The sequence below is a fragment of the Urocampus carinirostris genome, chromosome 7 (assembly GCF_059441175.1).
Source record: "Urocampus carinirostris isolate Australia breed hairy pipefish chromosome 7, RoL_Ucar_1.0, whole genome shotgun sequence".
Lineage (NCBI taxonomy): Eukaryota > Metazoa > Chordata > Actinopteri > Syngnathiformes > Syngnathidae > Urocampus > Urocampus carinirostris.
The window spans coordinates 33,255,162-33,280,119 of NC_142355.1; the positions used below are offsets into that span (position 1 = coordinate 33,255,162).

General features: G+C 39.0%; 1 long non-coding RNA gene across 2 annotated transcripts in view; it reads right to left on the reverse strand.

Annotated features, from left to right (window-relative positions):
• The window catches only part of LOC148363041 (uncharacterized), a 62,935-nt gene extending 48,210 nt beyond the window's left edge, over nt 1–14,725 (reverse strand). The window contains exons 1-3 of one of the 2 annotated variants that reach the window (XR_015850948.1): nt 14,697–14,725; nt 14,488–14,591; nt 14,332–14,410 (exon numbers count right to left, since the gene is read on the reverse strand). This is a non-coding gene — a long non-coding RNA (uncharacterized LOC148363041). Of the gene's footprint in view, nt 1–14,331; nt 14,411–14,487; nt 14,658–14,696 lie in introns of those variants that run through there. The other variant, XR_015850947.1, reaches the window with a different exon arrangement.
• Between the last annotated feature and the right edge of the window lie 10,233 nt (nt 14,726–24,958).

Genomic DNA, 24,958 nt, shown 5'->3' on the forward strand with positions numbered 1-24,958 from the left:
TCCCACAGTCAGCAATGGTTTGGGGAGCCATGTCAGCTTCTGGTGTTGGTCCACTGTGTTTCATCAAGTCCAGAGTAAATGCAACTGTGTACCAAGAGATTTTAGAGCACTACATGCTTCCATCTGCTGAAAAGCTCTATGGAGATGAGGATTTCATTTTCCAGCATGATCTGGCACCTGCCCACAGTGCCAAAACCACCAGTAATTGGTGCACTGACCATGGCATCACTGTCCTTGATTGGCCTGCTAATTCCCCTGACCTGAACCCCATCGAGAATTTGTGGGGTATAGTTAAGAAGAAGATGAAAGACACCAGACCTACAAATGCAAATGAGCTGAAGGCCGCTATCGAAGCATCCTGGGCATCAATAACACCTCAGCAATGCCACAGGCTGATTGCCTCCATGCCACGCCGGATTGATGCAGTAATCCGTGCAAAAGGATTCCCAACCGAGTACTGAGTGCATCAATGGACATTTTCAAATGTTTGATTTAGTTTTGCTGTTATAAAATTTTTTTTTACTTTGTCTGAAGAAGTATTCTAATATTTTGAGATAGGTTTTTTGAGTTTTTTTCAGCTGTAAGCCAAAATCAGCAATATTCAAATAATAAAAGGCTTGAAATAGTTCAGTTGATGTGTAATGAATCCAGAATGTATGACATTTTTGTTTTTTTAATTGCATTACAGAAAATAAAGAACTTTATCACAATATTCTAATTTTCTAAGACAGTCCAGTATATATACATACATACATACATACATACATACATATATATATATATATACATACATACATACATACATACATACATACATATATATATATACATACATACATACATATATACATATATATATATATATATATATATATATATATATATATATATATATATATATATATATATATATATATATATATACATATATATATATACATATACATATATACATATATATATATACATATACATATATACATATATATACATATATATATACATATATACACATATATATATACATATATACACATATATATATACATATATACACATATATATATACATATATACACATATTTATATATATATATATATATATATATACATCGCTTTCTTACTCTCCAATTTTGTTAATTTGTATACTGTCACTAAAGACCATTTATTCAACAGCAATTCTGTATTCTGTTTTTATTTGTAGCTCTATAGTTTTGTTACAGTTGTGTATTCTCAGTCGGAAATGACATCATTTCGATGTAAGTTTGACTCTTGTACCGACTAGGCACCCGCATGAATTGAGGAATAAAATAGTAAAAAATGGTCAGCAGACAGCAACCATAACCAAGATTCCCAAAAGAGGTCGCTGTTTTGTCGAGGTTAAAGCGTGCCACCAAGATTAACTACTCACAAAACACATAACTAGAACAAAAAATTCTCCTTTTTATTTTTATTTTTTGAAAAGAAGAAATTTGCATCAAATAGTGGTCTGTAAAATTGCAATTAGTTTTTTTTCCAAAATCGTGAATCTCTAGTCCAATTCCATGGCAGGCAGCATCAGCTGGACACCTGGAAGATTGCAAGTCAACGACAGCCATCCAGGGCCCCCACCGCACTGGCATCAAACACATTAGGGTAGAACGCTAGAGTAAAGGTGGACTGGGATGGACGGGAGTTTGTTCCTGACCCTCAGTGCGAGATGACCTGCAGCAGCCTTAAGTGCAAAAGCCATGTGGCGCACTCAACCTGATCGTTGCCTAAATCAAAGGCCACATAAATAACCATCCTGGAGAGCAATAAAGATGTCGCCGCCTCCGTGCTCAGACACACTACCGAATTGAGGGTCATATTTTTGGCCTTGGCTTTAATAACATTGCCCATGTTGGGCTGTTTTAATTCAATTTCATCAATACAGTGAGAAAGGTAAATATGGTTATGTACCTTAATATATATTAATACGTACTATTTAAAAGGGATAACAATGCAGACTAGTGGTAAACGCCTTGAGTTTTGGGGGTTCAAGAGCGGGCTAAGATTATGTCTTTTACCTGACTTTCCTGTAGGTAGTGTCGCTTACTCTCACAATATGAAACAATGATCAAGTCACTTGATGAATGGTGAATTTGTTTGTAAATGCTTTATTTTCTAAATGTACACCAAAAAAGCTAGCATGCCCTCTACAGTGAAACTGACCTCAAGTTTTGGTATCACAGGACTCAGGACAACTCAAAAAAAATAAATGAGGATAAGGTCCGAAATACATTATAATGAAAGACTTCAATTGAAAAGCAATGTGTCTTAGTGCTGTCATTTAATAGTTCATATTCAAACTTAGTGTATATGGATTTATTTTGCATATGAATTGGGCCTACTAAGATGTTTATGAAAAATAATCAACTTGAGAAAAAAATCTGACTGTACATTTTTATTGCTCTTAAAACTGTTACATGGTTTTTCAACTTGATCAAATTTATTCCAAACCGAATAGGCCGATTAAGTAATCATAAAATCTGGTTAGAAAAAAATATTGGAATCTGCATCCCCTTTCAGTCAGTTCCTGATTATTATCTTGAGGTTTTTTTTTGGGTTAATCAAAAGCAACATCGAGAGATGTCTAAAACATCTTACTAGTAATGGGTCATGTGCTTTTCTGGGAAATTTGATTTCTAACTAGTAAGATGTTTTACTGGCCAATTTTAACACTACTTTGAATAATTCTTACTTGATAATAAAATAATAAAAACATCGTGACAACATAGTAACAACACAAGTTATTTTGGAAACGCATATGAAACTGGTAGCCCTTTGTGCTAACCAGTAACAAAATAATAGCTCTCAGCTGCTGAATTTGACCATGGCTTGGGGATTACCAAGTATAAAATGTTGATTACCAACCTATCAAGAGAAATTATGGAGCGGATTTCAGAGGCAAAATCAATTCTGAATGTGTGCCACCTACGTCAGAGATGTTGACATTTCAGAACCTCTCCCTGTTTAGTTAATAAACACGTAATCTTGCGTTCAATTTATTTACAGTATACGTACGATTTTAGCATCACTCGCATAAATATTACCTCTTCAGTTCCCAACAGTCATACAAAGGGAGATGTTTGGAAGAAAAAAAATGGGTGGTACACTGTGCTTCTTTTATTAATGAGCACTAATCGCAGGGAGTGAAGCAGCTCAACAAAAGGGACAGACGCTGAAACCAAAGCAATTATGCAGCCAAGGTCTGAGCCCTTCCACAGCACTTAAAGCACTTTTTAAAAAGCCACCTGGGCACAGTGTGCGCAACTTTTCGGGTGCCCATTTCTCTTTTTTTTTAACAATCATCAGGGCACAGACCCGATTGTTAAGAAGCAGGGTAAGTAATCCCTGGAGTCTGGCCACTAAACCTGCTCTGCCCCTGTAACCATGGCAGCAGACAGGTAGTGTCTGGGTCATGGGGCAGTCATGGCATGCGGACCCCTTTGCTTCATTATGAAAAAAATAAATAAAATGTGCTAGCGTAAATACAAATTGGCAGGTGCACCTTGTTGAAAACATGCCAGCTGGGTTCCACGTCGCGAACGGCACCACTGGATAATCAGCACCCGGAAAAAAACATCTGCAGCTACAAAACAAAGAAGCTGAGGGGTAACGCACCAGCTCGTAAAATTAAAGCTTTGAAACAACATTACCCTTGAATTGACGGATTAATTTTAAATTTTGTATAGGGATATTTCACTTGTAAATACATTGACTACATTTACATGCAGGCAATAGTCTGAAAGGGATCAGAAGTCTGATTTTTGGAGCATTCCGAATGAATCATTCACATGCTTAGATACAGATAAGCGTCTAAATGCTATTTTCGAAACAGTCTGATCAGAGGGGCTGGCATGAGCGACGTCATCACAAACTAGCCATAATTTCTGCATTTAAATTTTGACATTAAAGGATGATTTAATTCATCTCACTCACCCAAAACAAAGTACTGTGCTCCAAACGCTGCATCCATTGCTGTGTTTACAAGGCTTGCTCGTATGTGGCTTTCCAAAAGGAAAGACGTGCGGAGTTTGCATGTTCTCCGCGTGATTGCGTGGATTTCCTTTGGGCACTCCGTTTCCCTCCCACATTCCAAAATCATGCATGTCAGGTTAATTGGCCAGTCCAAATTGTCCCTAGGTGAGCAAGTGAGTTGTCTGTCTCTGTGTGCCCTGCGACCGGCTGGCAACCGGTTCAGGGTGTCCCCTGCCCACTGCCCGAAGATAGCTAGGATGGGCTCTAGCACCCCCGCGATCCTACTGAGGATAAACATTGCAGATAACGGATGGATGGATGTTTTTGAACAAAGTTCAGATTTGGGGCACTTGGTCTTTCTTTAGACCAAGTGCCCCAAAGCGTGTTGGTTAGTTTGCCCTTTCTGCAGGGAGCACATGATCTCGCTTGGCCTTTCCTCCATTTGCCGCCGCTCCCTCGCCCTGCAGTTGCTACGAGACAGTGCAGCCGGAGCCAAGGCCTCCGCCATTCATTACAGCAGGAACAAAAGCCAAAGGCGCCGGACAAAGCAAGGCGGACCGACTCCAACCAGCTCCCACTTAACACTCACATCACACCTCCGAGTGCTCTGCTGACATACAAATGTCCAATTAAAGCTCGCCCTTCTTTCTTGCCTTCGCCTCTGCTTCCATTCTCAAGTCCAGAAGCGGTAGATGTGAAGCACTCAACAGGTTAAAGTTTAACATTGGGGTGTCGTAACGAAACAATTCGTAAAAATATAATCTGAAACAAATTTTAAGACAGTGTGATGAGGCTTGGTTACTAAGTAATGTAAAAAGAGTTTGGACAATTGTTGTTCCACTCCTCTAAAATACTAATGGTAGAAAATGTGTGTCCATGTGATTAATTCCTTCAAGTCAAAATGATAGTTATGTTGAAATTTGTAAAAAGTCTTGAAATAAATGGGTTTGATAAGGGTTAGCTTTACCTGCCAAACCCACCGTAAATTCCGGACTATAAGCCGCTACTTTTTTCCCACAATTTTCAACCCTGCGGCTTATTCAGTGATGCGGCCGATTTATGTAATTTTTCTTAACGGCCGCCAGCGGCGCTCGAGTACAAAAGGTAAGATTTAGACTGCAACTTCTTATCTTGTGCACAAGTTAAATTAGCGTAGACATATCCTCATCATGCAAATTGCAAAAAGAAAGGCACATGACGCAACTTTCAAGCTAAACACAATCGAGCAGTCCGATATAGAAGGAAACAGAACTACCGCACGTAAACTTTACTTTGCGAGCGTGATGCTAGCGTGTTCTTGAATAAGGGAGCGTGGGACGACGTCTATATGATAAGGTCTCTTTCCCATACTGTAGGAAGACGACTTTGATTAAGTCAGTTATAAGGAGGATGATAAGGACGGTTCACCGTGCTTATTACAATTACTGTATGTTTTTTTAACAGAGCTATTTACTGTGTTGCGAGCGTGTTGCTAGTAGCGTTTTGCTACCCTTCACAGGCACCGTTTGGGATGAAAGTTATAATATTATTATTAAAGCTTTGAAAACTCTCTCGGTGTACCGTCTTTCTTGGTAAATATGTGTAACCATGTATAATATGTATTTGCAACTGTATATTTTTGTAATGTATTTATTTTAGAAACTTATTCTGATATGTTTTGTACGAGCAAATGAGAAAGAAGGGGCGGCGCAAACGCGGGCTGACGGGAAGTGGAGTAAAGGTGAGACATGTTTGTGGACGCGGCCGACAATAGTGGATATATATATATACATATATATTTTTTTTTTCCCACCCTTTCCTTTGGAAATATACACTTTTTTCCTTGAATTACTTTCAACGGGCACCCGGACTCTGCAGGTCTGCATTAAATCTTAAGTACCGGTATCATTTTCCGTTCATTTTGCCGGCTGTGGTTTTTGGACTTTATCGGGTATGGGTTAATTTCGTGTTTGAATTGCCTTTTTTCAATGGGGGCGCATGCGGCTAATATACAGGTGCGGCTTGTGTATGGACAAAATCGGTTTTCCCCCCGAAATGTGGTGGGTGCGGCTTATAATCAGGTGCGCTCTATAGTCCTGAATTTACGGTAATTGCAATGTGGGAGGGGGACATTGTTGGATATCTGAATAAGTATAATTGAATAGTTATGTCTTTATTGTCAGTGATAACAACGTTGTGAAACATCTTATGCATCGGAATAAGGCAAAATGTGCAAACCTAGTAATTCTTTTTTTGTACATATACGGTTGACCCCAATATACAGTGTTCCTGCCTTACAAGGTTTTAACTTCATAGAGTGGAATTTTTTTTTAGAACCTTTTCATAGCATTTTCCCCACCGTAGACCTAAACAACAAATTCTTCTGCATGCACAAAAATGCATGAAAGTCACGCACCACATAAGTACCTAAAATGCCTGTCTGCTATTGGTTGAGGTCATATAAAATGCTGGCCTGCCATTGATTTGCATCACAGCTTCATGAAGATGCAGCAATCGTCTTTCCCCCCTGCCGCATCCACCTACCAACTCCCCTGTACCCGCTCAAGTCACATCAATTCAAAGAAAAAAAATGTTTCCTATGTATTTTAATAAAATAATGTTTAATCATGTACGTGTATCTCATCTCATCTCATTAGCCGTACCGCTTATCCTCATTAGGGTCGCGGGGGGGCTGGAGCCCATCCCAGCCATCTCCGGGCAGTGGGCAGGGGACACCCTGAACTGGTTGCCAGCCAATCGCAGGGCACACAGGGACAGACAACTCATTCGCTCATTCACACCTAGGGACAATTTGGACCGGCCAATTCACCTGAAATGCATGTTTTTGGAACGTGGGAGGAAACCGGAGTGCCCGGAGGAAACCCACGCAAGCACGGGGAGAACATACAAACTCCGCACAGCAAGTCTGGAGCTGGATTTGAACCCACGACAGGTTCCCATGACATGAACTGTGCCGCACAAGCGCTAACCACTGCGCCTGCCGTGCTGCCATGTACGTGTATATTACAGAAAAATAGTACTTGCTATACACTATTCAGTAAGCAATGTTTAATGTGTACGAATCAATTTTAGCATATCCCCCGCCACACGACTAATTTACCAGGCAAACCCCACCTCAAAACGGATCTACGCTGTATCCTAGGGGTCTACTGTAATATTAATTCCTCAGTGGTTAAAGGAATACTGTAATCCATTTCGTCAAATTTTTTGGGGCAACTCACAGCCAATGAATCAAAAGGTGGTAAGGTAATACAGTAAAACAATTCAAACAAAATATTAAGTGAATAAATGGTGGCCTATTTCAATGCCTTCAATTATCTTCTGTCCATTTTGGACGCCATTTTATCAAAGTTCATGTGTTGATATTCGAAATATCTCATCTCATTAGCTGTACCGCTTATCCTCATTGGGGTCGCGGGGGGCTGGAGCCCATCCCAGCCATATCCGGGCAGTGGGCAGGGGACACCCTGAACTGGTTGCCAGCCAATCGCAGGGCATATTCGAAATATACTTGGACCAGATTCTCAAACCAGGGGTATTCCACATGCTGGGATTGTTTTATTCATAACTCTCAACGTGTGGGGTGACAAACGAATGTGCAGCGTGGACAGAAACCTGCAACCAATCAACAAGCCAGCTGACAAGGACGGACAGAATAAAATTAAAAAATTTAATTCTAGCGTAACCTCAAATCTTTTGACCAAACCACAAAGTATCGCCGATGGTTTGCCATTGTTCTGTGCACGTACAAATCGGCGTGACTTGCATGGAAAAATATGCTAATAAGACACATTTCTTTTTAAGCTCTTTATTAATAACTGCTGTGATTTCCCCCCAAATAGGCGAGTCTTCTAGGCAAAAGGCATGCTGATTCAGCTTGTAGGATTAGGCAGTGTTAATTATATTTGTCTTAAATTGTGCTTCATGAGATTTAATTTTCCATTTCTAAAATTGCATGATCGAACTTACCGGTTTAAATAGACACTGAAAAGAAACAAAAACTAAAAACATGTCATAGTGGCAAAAAAACAAAATGTGTGCAAGAGGAAACAAAGCAATGTCGCCGAAATGCCAACTACAGTGCAAGGGACACAAGAGAAAGGCAATCAGTCTTCGTTATTGCCAGTCCGCCTTGATTCAAGGGGGTTTGGACGGATGAAATGAGCGTATAGTAAGCGGCCAGCTGCCGACTGCAACAGTCCAACGTGGCCCCGTCCAAACCTCAACACAGACCACGCCTCCTCTCCATTTTCTCCATGTGTTTGCATCCAGGGAAAGGATGGGAAAGAAAAGAGTGGCCAAATGAATTAAAAGTGGGCAGGCTACAAAATTAAAACTCCCTCCCTCCATTTTGTCCCCATCCGCCTTAACCTTACTGCACTGCAGACTTTTTGTTCTAGGATATACGTGACGGTTGAAAGTGCACATGCACTTTCTTTTATTTCAGAGGCAGTAGAACAAATGTTCCCTTATTGCAAAAAAATGGCTCCAGAAGTGAGCAGAGAAAGTAAAACCTCACTGAGAATTTGGGAGGGTTGGAACAACATAATTAAGTGAATTACATTACTCTTTTATATTATTTTGATATCTTGCTAAAAGAGAATACTATACCTGAGATGACGCTGTATGGTACAGAGGGGTCGCAATCGGCACATATTTTTAAATGCAAACAATTTCAATGAGATTTCAGTTGGTTGGTTGGATCCCTTAACTGGGATCGTAGGGGAACTATTTACTGTGGTGTGTCGCGGGCAAGTACAGCCTGGTGGCGCCCATCCCTCTCCAGGCCAACATACGGTTCGGCCCAGTCTTGAACGTGTTGGGCAAATGTGATGACCACTCAGTACTAATAGAAAAATTCTACATCTATTTTCTGTAATTTTATGGAATCATAATATAATCTATATTTTACATTACATTACTGTAGGTTGGTTCCACTAGAAGATGTCTTTTAGCGTTAAATAAAATGAAGCAGGACGTTAACATCCATACCAGAATCATGGTATCCCTACCTCAGTGTTTTCACATTACTGTGTGAATGTTTTTAAGAAATCGACAGCAAATTCTTTTCTGTGGCCCAAAACATACAGAATTAAAACTTAACGGTGTTCGTGTGCATCACTAAGATGCCATTCTGCTAATTGTCAATGTCATAATGATCCTGTGCACACATGTGACCCAACCACGTGACGAAACCATGACGGACAGTAGTAGCCCGTTTTAAACAACGGACGAGAACAGTAAACAGTGGACAACACAGTCCTCCTCCTTACATAATCACACATTGAAACAAATTGTCAACTCTGCCTGACTTCAGTCCTCAACATCGGTACCACTTTATTGTAAATTGAGTATCCCCATACACCAATGCAGATCTAAAAGCTTGTAAAAGTCGGGATGCTTACCAGTTTTTGGTAACTGCTACGTGTTACTGTGCTTGGTTTTGCCGACAAATGCACCACCGTGGTTACTAAAATGATTTGTAAACTATAAATATAACAGTAAAGCACAGGGCATTTGCACCTTGTATGAAAACCAATTCTGAGCATGTTGAAAATATTTACGTTTTCTCTTCCTAACGTTTGTCTCTCATTTTATCTGTTGAAAATTTGGAAGTTTATTTTGGCGTACTAAGCTTTATAGTAGAGCACATACAAGTTCTTAATTCATGTGATATTCAGAAAATTGCGGTTTTGAATCCCTGGCTAATCACAATGAAAACAGCTCATTTATTTAGTAAGAAATGGACACAGTAAGATGCTAATGTAGCTCCTTAACATTAGCCAACTTATTATTTTGAGTGTCTTTGACGTGACTTGTACCTACTTAACATAAAACTGATCGGAAATACATCTAAAAAAACCTTGTAAAAAATGTTCGCTACAAATCCAGGAAAACGAGTCCTTTCGGTCTATTTGCAAATAAAAAATCGTCGTTTCTATTTTAACTGTTGGCTTGCGAAAATGGCCTTAATTAATTACATATCTAGTATGCGATAACGTACTGTATGGCAATTATTGCATACTATTTCGTTTTGAAATCTAGTAATATTTTCTGAATGTTTTTTAAAAATGTCTTAAGATGTTGGTAAGGCCATTATCACATTTGTAAACACTAAGGCCACTATCGTACGGAAAAATGTTTTCATTCATTATTTGCTAATTAGTGATTGTTTCGACAAACTTAATGTGTGGCAAAAATAACAATTAACTGGCGATTTTAGTGTTTAGTGTTTCCAAAACGTATGTTTTTAAACTTTTCTTGAAAACCAATTATTGTCTCTAAGGTCATTATCACATCAGTTATATTTTTACTTGGGGTGCCAGAGGTTTAGAGCGCATACACTAATTTTAAGAGGTTTTATCCCCAGCTATGGGACGATTTCACTTAACAATCCCTCAATCACTACCCCAGAACAGATTCCTGTTGTAGCCAAGGGTTCTACTATACCATCGTTTAACTTTGGTTTTATTTTCTTACAGCAAAAGGCGAAATAAATTGTATATGTGACTGTAACCTTGAAAAAAAATATTCCCCATTATCTGGCATGGCTAATAGCTTCTTATGAGCCTAAAAACAGGATGTGGATATTTGTAAGTCCAGTGGGGGTAAAAGTTGTGAGGCCAACACGGCCCGGTTCTTTCTCTGGAATTCCCTGCTAAACAGGAAGCAGCAGGCTGCCGTGAGTGGTTTAATTTGCTTTTTCAGGTCGGGCATGACGCTCTGCCTACTGTCGTGTAGGAACCCCGAGCTTTCTGGGGCCAGCTGGATGTGAGGAACTGCGAGTTTATCCAAAAGGGACACTAAAGAAGAATGTCGCAATGTGCCAAACTGCTGGGGCAATTCAATCCAGAGGCTCACTTTACTAAAATGATTCACATTGGAAGAGAGAGCGCTTTCCTTGTCCTGAGCTGAACTCTCAGTCAGCATTTCCAAGGAAGCGAATTGCAAGGGGGGAGTGAATCACACGTGCATGCACGCATGGACACTGACAAACACTCAAAAGGCATTTCCTTTTCTGCAGATATTTTGCTCATCATTTGTTATAGATCATAAATATTCATTGTTTTAACGAGTTCTTTAAGCAGAACAAGACAACAAGCAAACGGGATTGAAAGCCAAAAGTCAAAGGGGCTGTATGTGTGGCTGGGTTAAGTCAGTGGTTGGCAATTATTTTCTGTCAATTTCATTGGCCAACCAATGTGTCAATCATCATTCGATTAGGTTACTACAGGCTTAAGTTATTTGGACTTAATTGAGACGATATCCGTTTTATCAAAAAGGCCCGTATTGGCTAATTTGGGGTGTGGACCTTGAAAAAAGCCTGCTATTGGCCGAGAAAGGTGTCAATCGAAAGGGGAGAAAAAAAAACCGAGGGAATTTCAAGAAGCAACGGTCAACTAAGGAAAAATGTTTTAGGCGGATTTATATTTATCCTCAGGCATTTTCTATGGATTGTCCTTGATGTAACAAAGCCATTTCGTGGTAATTTGAAGATGGCCAGAGGATGTAATGGTGAGTTATGCCAGCTTTATAGTTTTCCGATATCTTGTTTCAGATTGATTGTGATGTTTCTGTATTGCGTATATTTAGAAACTACATTTATAGCTCATTCACATTGTAACTTCCATAAATTGGAATAAGATTGTTGTAAAATGAATCAATAAAATGATAAATCAAAAAAAAGTGTTTAATACATGAATAGATTCTCAGTCTACACTCTTTAATTATTAAAAATAATTATCAATGCTCCAAAAATAACTGTCCACGAAGCTAATGAATTGGAATATGTTTATTTGAATTTCTAAAATTACAACTCATGATTTTATTACTGTGTTCTTACTATGCTATTCCCATGTTAATTATCAACAATAGGGTCAGAAAGAATCAAGCAATGAAAAACAAAAATAAGTTTACTAGAAAATTACTATGACTGTCCTTAGGGGGCATCATGTTGGAAACCCCTGCTGTAATGTTAGTCTTATAATACTAGATTTCTACCCAACATTTATTCAAAAATGAATGTATTCACAATTTAATCAAGATCTAAAAATCATGCCTTGATAAATGCACACACAAGATTGAAAACCACACATGTAAATCAAAGATTTAGTATTGGCTCTGCCAAATTCATGATTCACACTGGTTTTCTTCTTTTAATGGTACACCATGAATATAACTTTAACCCTTTTCTTTTGAAATAAGTTTGCATAATAATGAAAAAATTATACGGCAATGCTATCAGGAATAGCCATGTCGACCAGACTATTAGCTCCGCATGACCACCATCTCTCACAGTCAGGTAGGTTACCTCAGTTGTAAAAAATGCCCCAAAAAGCTTTTGGTTTTGTCGACGAAAATTTTTTCACCAAAAAGACATTTTGCTCTTCTAGACCAGAATGACATTGGATATCAACACCATATTTTACAGGCAGTTAAGTAAGTTACCCTAGATGTGAAAAATGCAACAACAAAAAACGGACTCAGCATTTAGTCTGTGGTCTGTGCAGCCCTTTGAGACTTCTTGTGATTACGGGGCTAAACAAAAATGACTTGACTCGACTTGAATCACAATCACAAATGTTTAAGCTTTCTAATTACATGCGGCATGACATATTTTAGTGACTGGTGAACTCGTACAGACAGTATTTGTTTATCAATAGTCTAGCGGCCTGCCGGCGGTCCGTTGGAATGTTAAAGGGTTAAAACAGAGTGAGGGGGGAAAAGTATTTGAAGGCATCAAAGATTTCAACCCTTTATGTATATCACATTAAAGATATAAAAACTTCTCAAAAAGAACATGTGATGTGCTAAATACAGGCCTATCATGAGCATTTTTGAGTCCCTTATAGCCTTTTTACCAATAACAAAGTCTTAAGTGATAACGTACTAATAAGTGCTCACCACAAATACAGTACCCCTGGGGGTACAGCGTCCCCACCTCATGATGTTTTCACATTTTGTTTGCCCCCTTGTCACCGCATTTCCCCCGCTATAAGACATCAAAAATATAATTTTCTAAGATACTGTTTCAATTAAAGGTTTGCATTTGTGCATGATGAAAAATGCCATTATGGTATTGGATGAACTCCCTCCCACAATACCTTTCTCACATTTTGTTCAGTTGAAAACCGTGTGAACTTTTTTTTGTTAAACTTTTTTGTGCAATACGAAACTGATACGATACTTTCAGAAGATCAAGACTGACCAAGATAGTTCTCCAGAGTTCAGTCGCCATTCGGCTGCTGTGAGGTTTGATCAGCAACCTCAGTGGAACTGTTTGAATCTAGACTTAAAACACACCAATGCTCTTATCTTATGAAGGACCTACGTTTCATGTTGACGCTGTCTGTGAATTGCAACATCCATTGCAGCCTGGTCATCCTGGAAGGGGGATGACCTCAGGTGGAGTCCCTTCTCAGGGTTTCTTCATTTTCCTCATGATGAGGTTTTTGAGTTTTTCCTTGCCCTCATTCACGTAGGTATTAGATCAGGTCGCAGGGCACACAGAGACAACTTACTCGCTCATTCACACCTAGGGACAATTTGGACTGGCCAATGAACTTGAAATGCATGTATTTGGAATGTGGGAGGAAACCGGAGTGCCCGGAGGAAACTCACGCAAGCACAGGTTGAACATGCAAACTCCACATGGGGAGGCTGCATTTGCTGAAATCGAACCCTGGGCCATTAAAGTCCATTAAAGCAAAGTGTAAAGCGCTTTGAGAGGTCCTCAGTTTAAAAGCGCAATTTAAATGGAGTCCATTTACCATTTGAATGTCCTCACCCTTTTGCATCCACTCAACAACTCCACTGCACTAGCTCAAGTCACGTCACATCAAAGCTGAATACAATTTCATTTTTCTTTTTTACTTGTAATGTTATTTATACATACACACATATATAAAATAGTAGCAGTGCTTACGATAATACTGTACCCCTTTGTTACTAATGATTAACGTACAAACTATTTAATAGAAATTAAAATATACGATTTTAATATTTTCCCCACAGTAGAGGCGGTTTAAAATGCATTAGCTAATTTCCATAGATTTTACATCACCCACTGTACGACAATTTCACCTGGCAATCAGAACAGGATAATGCCGTATACCGGGGGTTTACAGTAATAAAGTTCGTATCATGGGAACTAGCATAAAATGCTAATTAGAAAACAATGTCATTAGCTAGTTATATGGATAACCAGTGAAAATAAATGACATTAACTATAACAATAAAAATAAATAGATAATGAGAGTTTAACAACAAGTTAATGAAAATAAATACTTTAAAAGTGTGTTTTTGTAGAGAAAATTTTACTCGACTCACATGGGCTCTTGACGAGGCGTCGTAAGGGGGAGGCAGGGGGGAGTATGATAGTCAATTCTCAGACAAAAATAAGGAAGAACTGCAAAATGAAACAATAAAAAGAAAGCTTGGGCGTCATGTCGTCACAAATAGAGAAGAAATTCCGCCGAAACTTACGAGGTCATCATGCAACGGAGAGGGCAAGTCTTCAAACGCTTTTCGTTTCATCTATTTTATCCTCTTTTATCTCAATGGCCCCCGGGGGCATTGGTGACGTGCGCCTGTGCGTAAATCGCATAAATGGTTCGAGTTATAATTATTGCACAATAGGTGACAGCGTTACAGGAAAAGGGAGAAAAACACGGGTTTGAAAAGCTCTGACTTACATTGCGGAGATGATTGTCTTGTTTTGACGATGAGGTGATGACGCTGCTTTTATGACGTCGCAACGTCAGGCAAATATTTGGTGAACTTGAGGTAGACGTCAAAAAATACAAGAAATAGCGACGATATCATCCCTTGAGGTTTACTTTTTAAATTGTTTTCTACACTACTTTTTTCAAGATCCTTCCATCATGCAACAGGTGGAGATTTCATTTATTTTGTTTTCTTTGACGTAATAATCGTGAATTGTGTTAGTTGCCAAATACCGTTATATTTTATGTTGACAATACCTGTGTTTTATTTGTTATTGCAACATCCATTGCAGCCTGGTCATCCTGGAAGGGGGATTACTTCATGTGCAGTCCCTTATCAAAGTGTCTTCATTCTAGTCTGTAGTTTGCAATAGTCTGTGGTTTGTGGAACCCTTTGAGACTCCTTGTGATTAAGGGTGCCACAAATAAACAGGACGTGACTTAATTTGACATGTGTTTGAGTTTTTCCTTGTCCTCATATAGGTTTGAAATCAGGGAACGGTGTAACAAGTCTGTGGTCTGCAATAATCTGTGGTCTGTGCAGCCCTTTGAGACTCTGTGATTAAGGGCTATACAAATAAACATGACTTTACTTGTCTGTTTCTCAATTATTTTCTGTCATGTCCCCCTTTGGAAAAAAAAACCTCACACTCACCAAAAAGAACCTTCGCTACTATAAATATTATCATTCAGTCTGCATAACACTCACCAACGGTAGGGCGTGTAGTTTGAGGTTTCGTTATAAAGATTAAAATTAAATGATTTTCTGTATCAAGTATGTGTTAACAATGCCCAACTGAGTTCAAAGAGCCTTCATATATTATATCCACTGAGCCTAACTGATATGATCTCACTTATATCCAGGGACGATTTTAGGTTTACAGCTTTGGGGGTTTTTCCAAAACTTTTATCATTTGAACAAAGAGGACTAAATTTAAAAATGTCTTTAAGAAATCCTATTTACCAGTTAATTGATGAAATAATTGACCGATTCATCTTTTTTTAAATACATTTTTAGATGCAGCTCTAAACTGTGCATCCTTAAACACAAGTAGGTTAAGATTTTTTTGTATTTGTTTTACAAAATATGAGGCTCAACTAGAGGGAGCTACTATGATTCTCCACCATCTTGCTGCTGTGGGTACACCCATAAACCAAAAACCTGTCATGTTTACCTATGTGAATCGCCTGTGCCCGCTCATTTGGCGCCAACCGCTGCGGGCTCTGATTGGCTCCCTGTCCCTATTTAAACCCACTCCTATCTGTCCCCTTTTGTCAGTCCGTCTGCGAACCTGAGTGTATACTAGGCAAGCCTTTTTCGACCCTGACTCCCACCTGTCCCGTTTTTGCTCTCGTCTGTCTCCGGCTATGACCCGTTTTGATCCTGACCCTGTCTGCTGTCCCGTCCCGACGTACGACCCATTTTTGATCCAGACTACGTCTACTCTCCCGTCCTGGCTTACGACTCGTTTACGACCACGTTTTTGCTCTCCCTGTCCTGGCTACCAACCTGTTTTCCGTCCCTGACACTGACATCGCTCACTACAAAAGATCCACTTCCGTACTCGGATCACAATCCGAGAGCGACTTGCTTCCCGCGTCCAGCGAACACTGGATCGTGGGCGCAGCCCTTCCTCTTTCTTTCAATAAAACCTGTGGCAAACGTTACGCAACTGGTTACTGAAAAGTGATGCGGTTTGGTCACTTTGAGTCTCTGTGGTTGGTATTCTTCCTTGTGTGTTGCAGCACTTGTTTCCGGTTACACTGCTCAATACAGTGACATGTAGTGGTCAAATATTACACACTGTCCCTTCAAAGTCACAGTGTGTAATAATTCACACCAAGAGGTGGTTGTAGCTCAGAATGGAGCTGGTGCATGTGTGGGCATTGGAAGAAGACACACTCCAAAAACCTGAAAGGTACCAATTTAAAAGCCTACTTTTATATTTTCTCACATGAGCAAGGATAATAGATGATACTTTAAGATAGTGTTAATCCCTGCAAGCGACATCAAAAGATGGAGCCAGCTGTATACACCTGGAACAGCTTAAAAGAGAGAATAACTTGAGTTGGTCAGAGCTGGTGTAAAAGGTAATATAGAGAAACATGTGACTGGCTGCCAACCAGTTCACACCCCTGCCCACTGCCCAAAGATGGCTGGGATGGGCTCCAGCAACCCCGCGACCCTACCGTGGATAAGCGGTGCAAATAATGGATGGATGTCAGCTTCTTCAAAAGACAACTCAAGTTGTGTAATACAATTAAAAATTTTTAAAACAACACATTTTTAAAAAATCGTGTCTAATATTTGACCACTAGATGGCACTGTATTGTATTGTTCAATGCGAACAACAACCATTACCACAGAGCACAGCATAGCAGCAAGTTGCCTAGACAAACATGCCAGAGATAATAGGGATTCCACTATGTAAAAGAAATACGTTTTTCGACCTACGATTATTTTAAGTTAACATTGACATGATTATCCAGGTGTTTTTGCCCAGTATTCAAATCAGTGTTTTTTTGTTTTTGTTTTTTTGTATCACTAGGAGGCACGAAGTATAACACATTTTCCCTTTTAAAGAAAGAAGTAATTTTACACCACTAAGGGTCACTGTAAAATACACGCTAGGTCTTTAAAATAAAACTACTACTTTTCTTCCCATCTTGTTGTCATTATTATTCATTGCACTCACCTGAGCCTAATCGTTTGGCGCCAGCTGCTTCTAGTTGCCTGATTGATTCCCCTCATATTCAAACTCAGTACTCCAGTCACTCCGGTCAGTCCGTCAGCGAACCTCTGTATACGCAAGGCAAGCACTTTAACGCTGGATTCCGTTGGTCTCGTCTTCATCCGTATCTACTCGTCTGTTCCTGATTTCCCGTTTGTCTCCAGTTATTGACCAGTTTTGTCCATTTGACCACGCTCTGATCTCCCGCTTCGACTATTGACCTGTTTTTGCTCCTTACCACGCTCCAAACTTCCGTCCCGGCGAATCACTTCCGCAGTCCGATCACGCTCCAATCCTGTGAGCTGCTTGCTCCCTCTGACCAGCGAGCACCAGATATTATTTTGTGACATACAACAGTGATTCATATTTATTTATTTAACTATTTAAATGTATTTGTATTTAGTTTGCACAATACCCCTATCCATCCAGCACAAATAAAAAGTAACAAAAAATTATAACAAAAAGTAAAAAATAACCAAATGAAGACAAACATTGAAGCATTGGTTCTAATCTTCACAGAAGATACTTTTTTTCATTTCAATTATTTAATTTTTACTCAATATGATTTATAAGTAAAACAAATATCTATTGATTTTTTAAAAATCAAACTGATTCACCATATGCTATATAAGATAATTTTTCCAGCTTTAGATCTTATTTTCTAATTTTGGGGGCACAATGTTGATTTTTTTTATTTTTCCTTTTCATGCAATATGACATCATAAAGTGAACAAATCCTATTCTGGTTTAACTTTTTTAAGATATAAAGCATACCTGTCAACCTCCACGCCCTTACAAACTGTCGTGTTTTTCCGTACAAAATACAAAAAAATCTTACGCCATATTTTTTTTTCAAACGTGTTTATTTGTGTAGTTTAACATGTTGTATTGTACATGTGTTTTGTTACATCATATACTATATTGTTAATAAACATTTTGTTCTGAGATACTGAGTTGCTCGACATGAATGAGGTTTATTATAAAAAAAGTTCATAAATGAAGTAGCTTGGACGTTCACTGTAGAAGGAAAAAATACATACAAATATAATTAAGTAGAATAATACCTTTTCTTATGCAAATTATTAATTCATTTTCTGCAATAAATTATTGTTGGTAAAATACTGATTAAAGGGATAACCACGAATCTGCCTTTTTTCATTTTCTCCTTTTATACTTCTTTTTTTCTTAACTTCTTAATACAACATAATAATTCTTAATATAATGCATCAAAGCAAGTGAGCCGTTTGAGAGACGGCTCTCTTTAATGAGTTGAGCCGAAAAAGCCGGTTCCCTAAAAAGAGACGGACTTCCTTTCACTACACATCTCGAACTCGTATGACTTGATTGATTTGCCGTTTCGTGATAGTCGGTGTATACCGGATGGTACCCATAATTGACAAATTTGCATTTTTCCATACAGATTTTCTTGTACGTCGGACACGTCTTAAAATGCATAATAAATGTACTTTGTTCGGCAAAAATGTACAGGTTGACAGGTATGATAAAGTAAGAAAAGTAATCTTTAAAATTCAAGTCAAGTCAAGTTATGTTCATTTGTGATGCCCTTCATCACAAAGAGTCTCAAAGTGCTGCACAGACCACAGATTATTGCAAACCACAGACTATTATTACACCATCCCCTGATCTAAAACTTACATGAAGGCAAGGTAAAACTCAAAAACCTTGACATTAGGGAAAATAAAATGAGCATCTTTACTAAAATGAAAAAGGTCAACATACAGCTTAACAATTTTTGAAAAAATGCATCGAATTACGGTATTTGCCTTAGCTCGTGATCTCATCGAATTGTGCACAGGTCTGTAAAATCAATTTAGTCCACTCAACCCCAATCCGTTATCCTAGGGGGAACAAAAATAAAATATAGACGTATTGGGTGCGGTATTTAGCAATATCTTTGAAGCAGAGGGGTGGAGGGGAAAATAAGACGGATTGACATCCTGCTGCTCATTTCAATAGAGAATAGTCATAATTCAAACATCTTGGCTCGACATGCACTATTTATTTTTCAAGTATCTCTGTTTTTACCATCAGCAACGGTTTTGTTTCATTTTGGGGATTGTCTTTTTTCTAAGTCACACATGGTGTCCCTTCGGCATCGATTTTAAATCAATCCGCAATCCACACATGTTGAAAAAATGAAGCTGAATTGCTCAAGTCGGGGGCGGCATTGAGTTACCAAATTTGACAGAGCGGGTGGGCCGGGGGGAAAAGAATATGGATTTATTTATTTATTTTTTTTATCAGCTGACAAAAAGTCTCAATCTGATACATTAGCAATGCATTAGGACTAAAGATATGTATTTATGAATAAATACACGTGCAGACATTAATATGTTAATGTTATAATTCATTCGATATTTGTTTATTAATAAACCACCTCATCAAATATTTTTAAACACTCAGAATTAAAGAAATATATGGCTTCACTTGAATAGATATTTTGATAATATTTATCCATCCATCCATCATCTGCACCGCTTATCGTCAGTAGGGTCGCGGGGGTGCTGGAGCCCATCCAAGCTGTCTTCGGGCAGTGGGCAGGAGACACAACTCATTGCCAGCCAGTCGCAGGGCACACAGGGACAGACAATTCGCTCGCTAATTCACACCTACGGACAATTTGGACTGGCCAATTAACCTAACATGCATGTTTTTGGAGGAAACCGGAGTGCCCGGAGGAAACCCACACAAGCACGGGGAGAACATGAAAACTCCACACAGGAATGTTCGATCTCATGACCTCAGAACAGTGCCGCACACGGGCTAACCACTGCGCCGCCGTGCTGCTGATAATATTCAAAAAACTAAAAATGCATAGTGTTTCATTTTGCATGACATTCTAACAGGCAACACGGCAGCGCAGTGGTTAGCGCATGTGCGGCACAGTTCTGAGGTCATGAGATCGGACTTTCCTGTGTGGAGTTTGCATGTTCTCCCCGTGCTTCCGTGGGTTTCCACCAGGCACTCTGGTTTCCTCCCACATTGCAAAAACATGCATGTCAGGTTAATTGGCTGGTCCAAATTGTTCCTAGGTGTGAATGAGCGAGTGAGCTGCGCCTGGCTGGCAACCAGTTGTGTCCACTGCCGAAGTTAGCTGGAATGGGCTCCAGCAACCCCTCCGCTCTACTGAGTATAAACGATGCAGATAATGGATGGATGGATGGACATTATACAACAACCCTAGATCCACTACTCAAAATAAAAAAAACAGTATTAAGAATCATTTTCAAAACTACTCACAGAGCACATACACATAACCCATTTATAGAGGCAAATCTTTTGAAGCTACAAGATTTAAATAAATATCAAACAAATGATGTATGGAGCTGCAAACTCAAGCCTCCCTGCTAATTTACAATTCTAAATTCTGAGAAAAAAATGATACAACAAGAGAAAACATTTTGAATTATCGGAGATAAAACATATAACGACACTTACTTAGATATTTTTCAATTGTCTGTTATGAACCAGAATTGACTTTACACCACAAAACGCCTTCCTATAAATCCAAACAAGATCAAAACCCTGCTACTGTCCATGTTATATTACTGAGTGTACTTTATCAAGGTTAAACCTCACCAAACACACACAATAGGTTATTGTTGAACCCAGACCAAGGCAATGTCTTATCACTGTTATGTTACATCTGTGGTGAGTGCTGCACAGAGCCCAGAAAATTGACCCACAGACTTTTCAAGTTTGCCCGACATCTCACCGCTCCTGGGACAAAATTGAATTTCTTATTTGGGCATTCAGTGGAAATGATAGGATCTTTTCTACTAGGAGAGCTGAAAGTAATCAAAGACCTTGCCCAAAGGGCGCATACCCTAGCAGGTATAATTTAAATTCATGGAATAAATGCAAAACACTGTGTTCAACACTATTGGACATTGAAGATGTTGAGGACGTGTATTTGTTGTTCTACATTCTCATCTGAAGAATCTGTGCTGGTGTTTTTATGTAAAGTTTGTGGACATGGGTGAGATAGATGTCTGACCAACTGCCCAGAGATCAGACCAATGCACCTGAGGTCTGACTTCAACGCTGAGATTCCATCCTGACCAACAGCCTCGCCGAACAGACCACAACTCTTGAAAACGCCTAGAAGAAACTGAAAGCTGACCTCTCCAACAAGTTCAACGACAAAATTGGGGTCCTCAACCTCAGAATGGAAATTATTGACTGACAGACCAGCTACACTGGTTTCATCAGATCTGACTGACTTTTGGCTCTTCTCGTAGAAATTAAACAAATACCAAATTACAATAAAAGTGATCAAAAAGGAGGGGGAGACCTCAAGGCGAACATGAAATCGACTTATTATGCTAATCATGATTATGCTGGTCTTGATTTTACATGTGATTTCATCAGAGCTGTGGATTTTCAACTTCTCGTAACCTTGTAAATGATGACGGGTGGGGAAAAATGGAAATATCAATTAATCAATATCTTGATAATTAAACTAAAATCCAAATACAGAAAAATGCACAATTAAAAATGACATTGAAAATGAGATTTACATTATGTAAATGGACATGTTTTTTAAAAATAGATATTTTTATGGAGAGGGGGGCAACAATACTGTCTTTTTTAAATAAAACATGTTGTCTTCATTGAGCTTGATTAAAGCAATGTTTCTTAACAAGTGAGTTGGCTTAGTGTTTTGTGGGTTTGGTGATCCCAAGAGCCAAGAAGAGATCCGCGGGTTCGAGAGCGTTCTCTATTCGGGCCCCGGTGCTGTGGAATGCTTTTCCCCCCTGAGTTTCAAACTTACATCTAGAGTTTATGAATTACCTATATTACACGTTGACAATGTCTGTGTATTATTTGTTATTGCAACATCCATTGCGTACTGGTCATCCTGGAAGGAGGATTACCTCATGGGGGTCCCTTCTAAAAGTTTCTTAATTTTTCTCATGTTGAGGTTTTTGAGTTTTTCCTTGCCCTCACGTTGGTTTTAGATCAGGGGATGGTGTCACAATAGTCTGTGGTTTGCAATAATTTGTGGTCTGTGCAGCTCTTTGAGACTCTTTGTGATTAAGGGCATCACAAATAAACATGACTTGACTTGAATTGTGCAGTCCAAACCACACATATAAGTGTGAATATGTGTGGTTTAGGCTGCACAATCCTATTCATTCAATACATTTGAGAAGTCAAATTATTTCTTGATTCCCGTCGCGGTTTGTAATTAGGGTAGGACGGTGGGTCCTGAAGTCAGACCAGTTAAGAACAACTGGATTATAGCGCATCCATGAAAAGCTTGAGTCAAAAATGGACTAACATAATTGGGTTGATTTGACCCATTGTCCTATTTTGCAGAGACTCAGCAGAAAAATTGTGCAACGTTTTAGTTTCTTTGTACTAGTGAATTTTGCTAAAAAGGCATTTTTGTTAAAAAAAAAAAATCCTGGTCGCGGTTTTCTTTTACTCCAGGATGAAAAGTTGTCTGTCCCTGTGTGCCCTGCGATTGGCTGGCAACCAGTTCAGAGTGTCCCCTGCCCACTGCCCAATGATTGCTGGGATGGGCTCCAGCACCCCCCCCGACCCTACTGAGGATAAGCGGTGCAGCTAATGAGATAAGATAAGATATATATATATATATATATATATATATATATATATATATATATATATATATATATATATATTAGCTCCCCCCAGGTCTCAGGGCTACTTTTTAATATATCATATATATATATATATTTTTTTTTTTTTTTCCAGTGTGTCGGACCAGATGTGGCCTGTGAGCCATAGTTTAACCACCCCTGCTCGGGTTACAAAGCTAAAAGCTTGTATACAATACGTTGTTGTGATATTTACCTATATTTACCTATATTCATTTACATGTAATATATACATATATATCTTTGAATTATTTGTTTAGTGGGCCGAATTAAAAAGCCTGGGGGGCTGCATGTGTCCCTCGGGCCATAATTAGCTCCCCCCGGGTCTCAGGGCTACTTTTTAAAAGCCAACTCAAAATAACTGTCTTAAATGTTGCACCTGTCGCCTGCTCACGTACCTGTCGTCCCGCCAAATCTTCGATCGTGAAAATAATTGTTGTGCCAGGCAACTCGTAATTTAAAAATGGATGGCCCGCTGTGACCCCGGTGACCTTGGTGGCGCACGGTGACGAGGCTAATAAGATTAGCTTAGCGTGCTTCTCCACTGTCTTTGTAGTGACGCGTCCTCTCCAGATTGTGCACGTGACAAAAGCACGACGGTAAAACGAGCACGGATTACTGCTCGAAGGGGGCTTCGGGGGTGAATGGGTTTGCAGTGCTAACGCTAAAAGAAACCATTTGGAATTGGATGTGGTTCCCGCTGTCGCTAGGAAGAGGGATTTTGAAGCCAGGTCACCTCGCAGGCGCCCCCCGCTGTTGACAATTGGAATCGACTTGTTAAGAGAATTTACACAATTCAAATTCATTACCTAATTTCAATCTTTTGAGGATAGATTTTTATAAATATTTTTTTTATCCAGAAACAAGGAATTGTGTAGATCTAATTTAACTCATTCACTGCCATTGACGGCTATAAACGTCAAAGAGTTCCCCCTTTTATTGGTTTAATATGATTTGTATTTCGAGAGTTTGTTACATTCCACAATCAAATCTTAACCTATTGGCTATTAATTCTGTTCATTTTAAAGGAAGATTTTTCAATTCTAATATTTTTTTTCAGTTTTTTGTTGGATATGAAATAAATAAATCACACTATAAAATAGCCAACTAACCTAAATCTAGTAGGTTGTAGATTATTTTTTCTCGTTTCAGCAAATATTTTCTTCCAAGATTAGAAAACAAACAAAAAAATGTGGATTAAAACTGCTCTCTGTTTTTATTTTCTTATTTTACCAGAAAATCAAGATAAAATAACGAGAAATACAAATAATTAAAAATCCAATGTGTAATATTTGACCACTAGATGTGTTGTCTGGTGCGAGGGAGGACCAGTGCCACAGAGCACAGCGTGGCAGCAGGATGGTGGACAAACATGGCGGCGACCTAAGTGAGGGTTTATGTGTGCAAAAGAAATACAAATTTCTCGACCTATGACTTTTTTATAGAAATTAACATTGGTCTTATAGTTTATGTACTTTTGCCTGGTATTCAATGTTGTTGTTTTTTTACTGAATTTATTATTCATTTACCACTGGGGGGGCGCTAATTATTACACATTGTCCCTTTAAACTAATCTCGAGGACAAATTTTCTTTGATGTCAATAGCAATGAATAGGTTCATGTAAAACCCAGAGTAAGATTTTAGAAAAGGATATGTTTACAGAAGAGGAATTAGTGACCGGGTGGAAACCGGGCGGCAGTAGCTCAGGAGGTAGAGCGCTCTTCTTGGGATCAAGGGATCCCAGTTCGAATCCCGGCTCGTCCGTGTTACATGTCGAAGTGTCCTTGGGTAAGACACTGAACCCCTAATACCCCCAATAAGCAGGTTAGCGCCTTACATGGATGCAAGGCC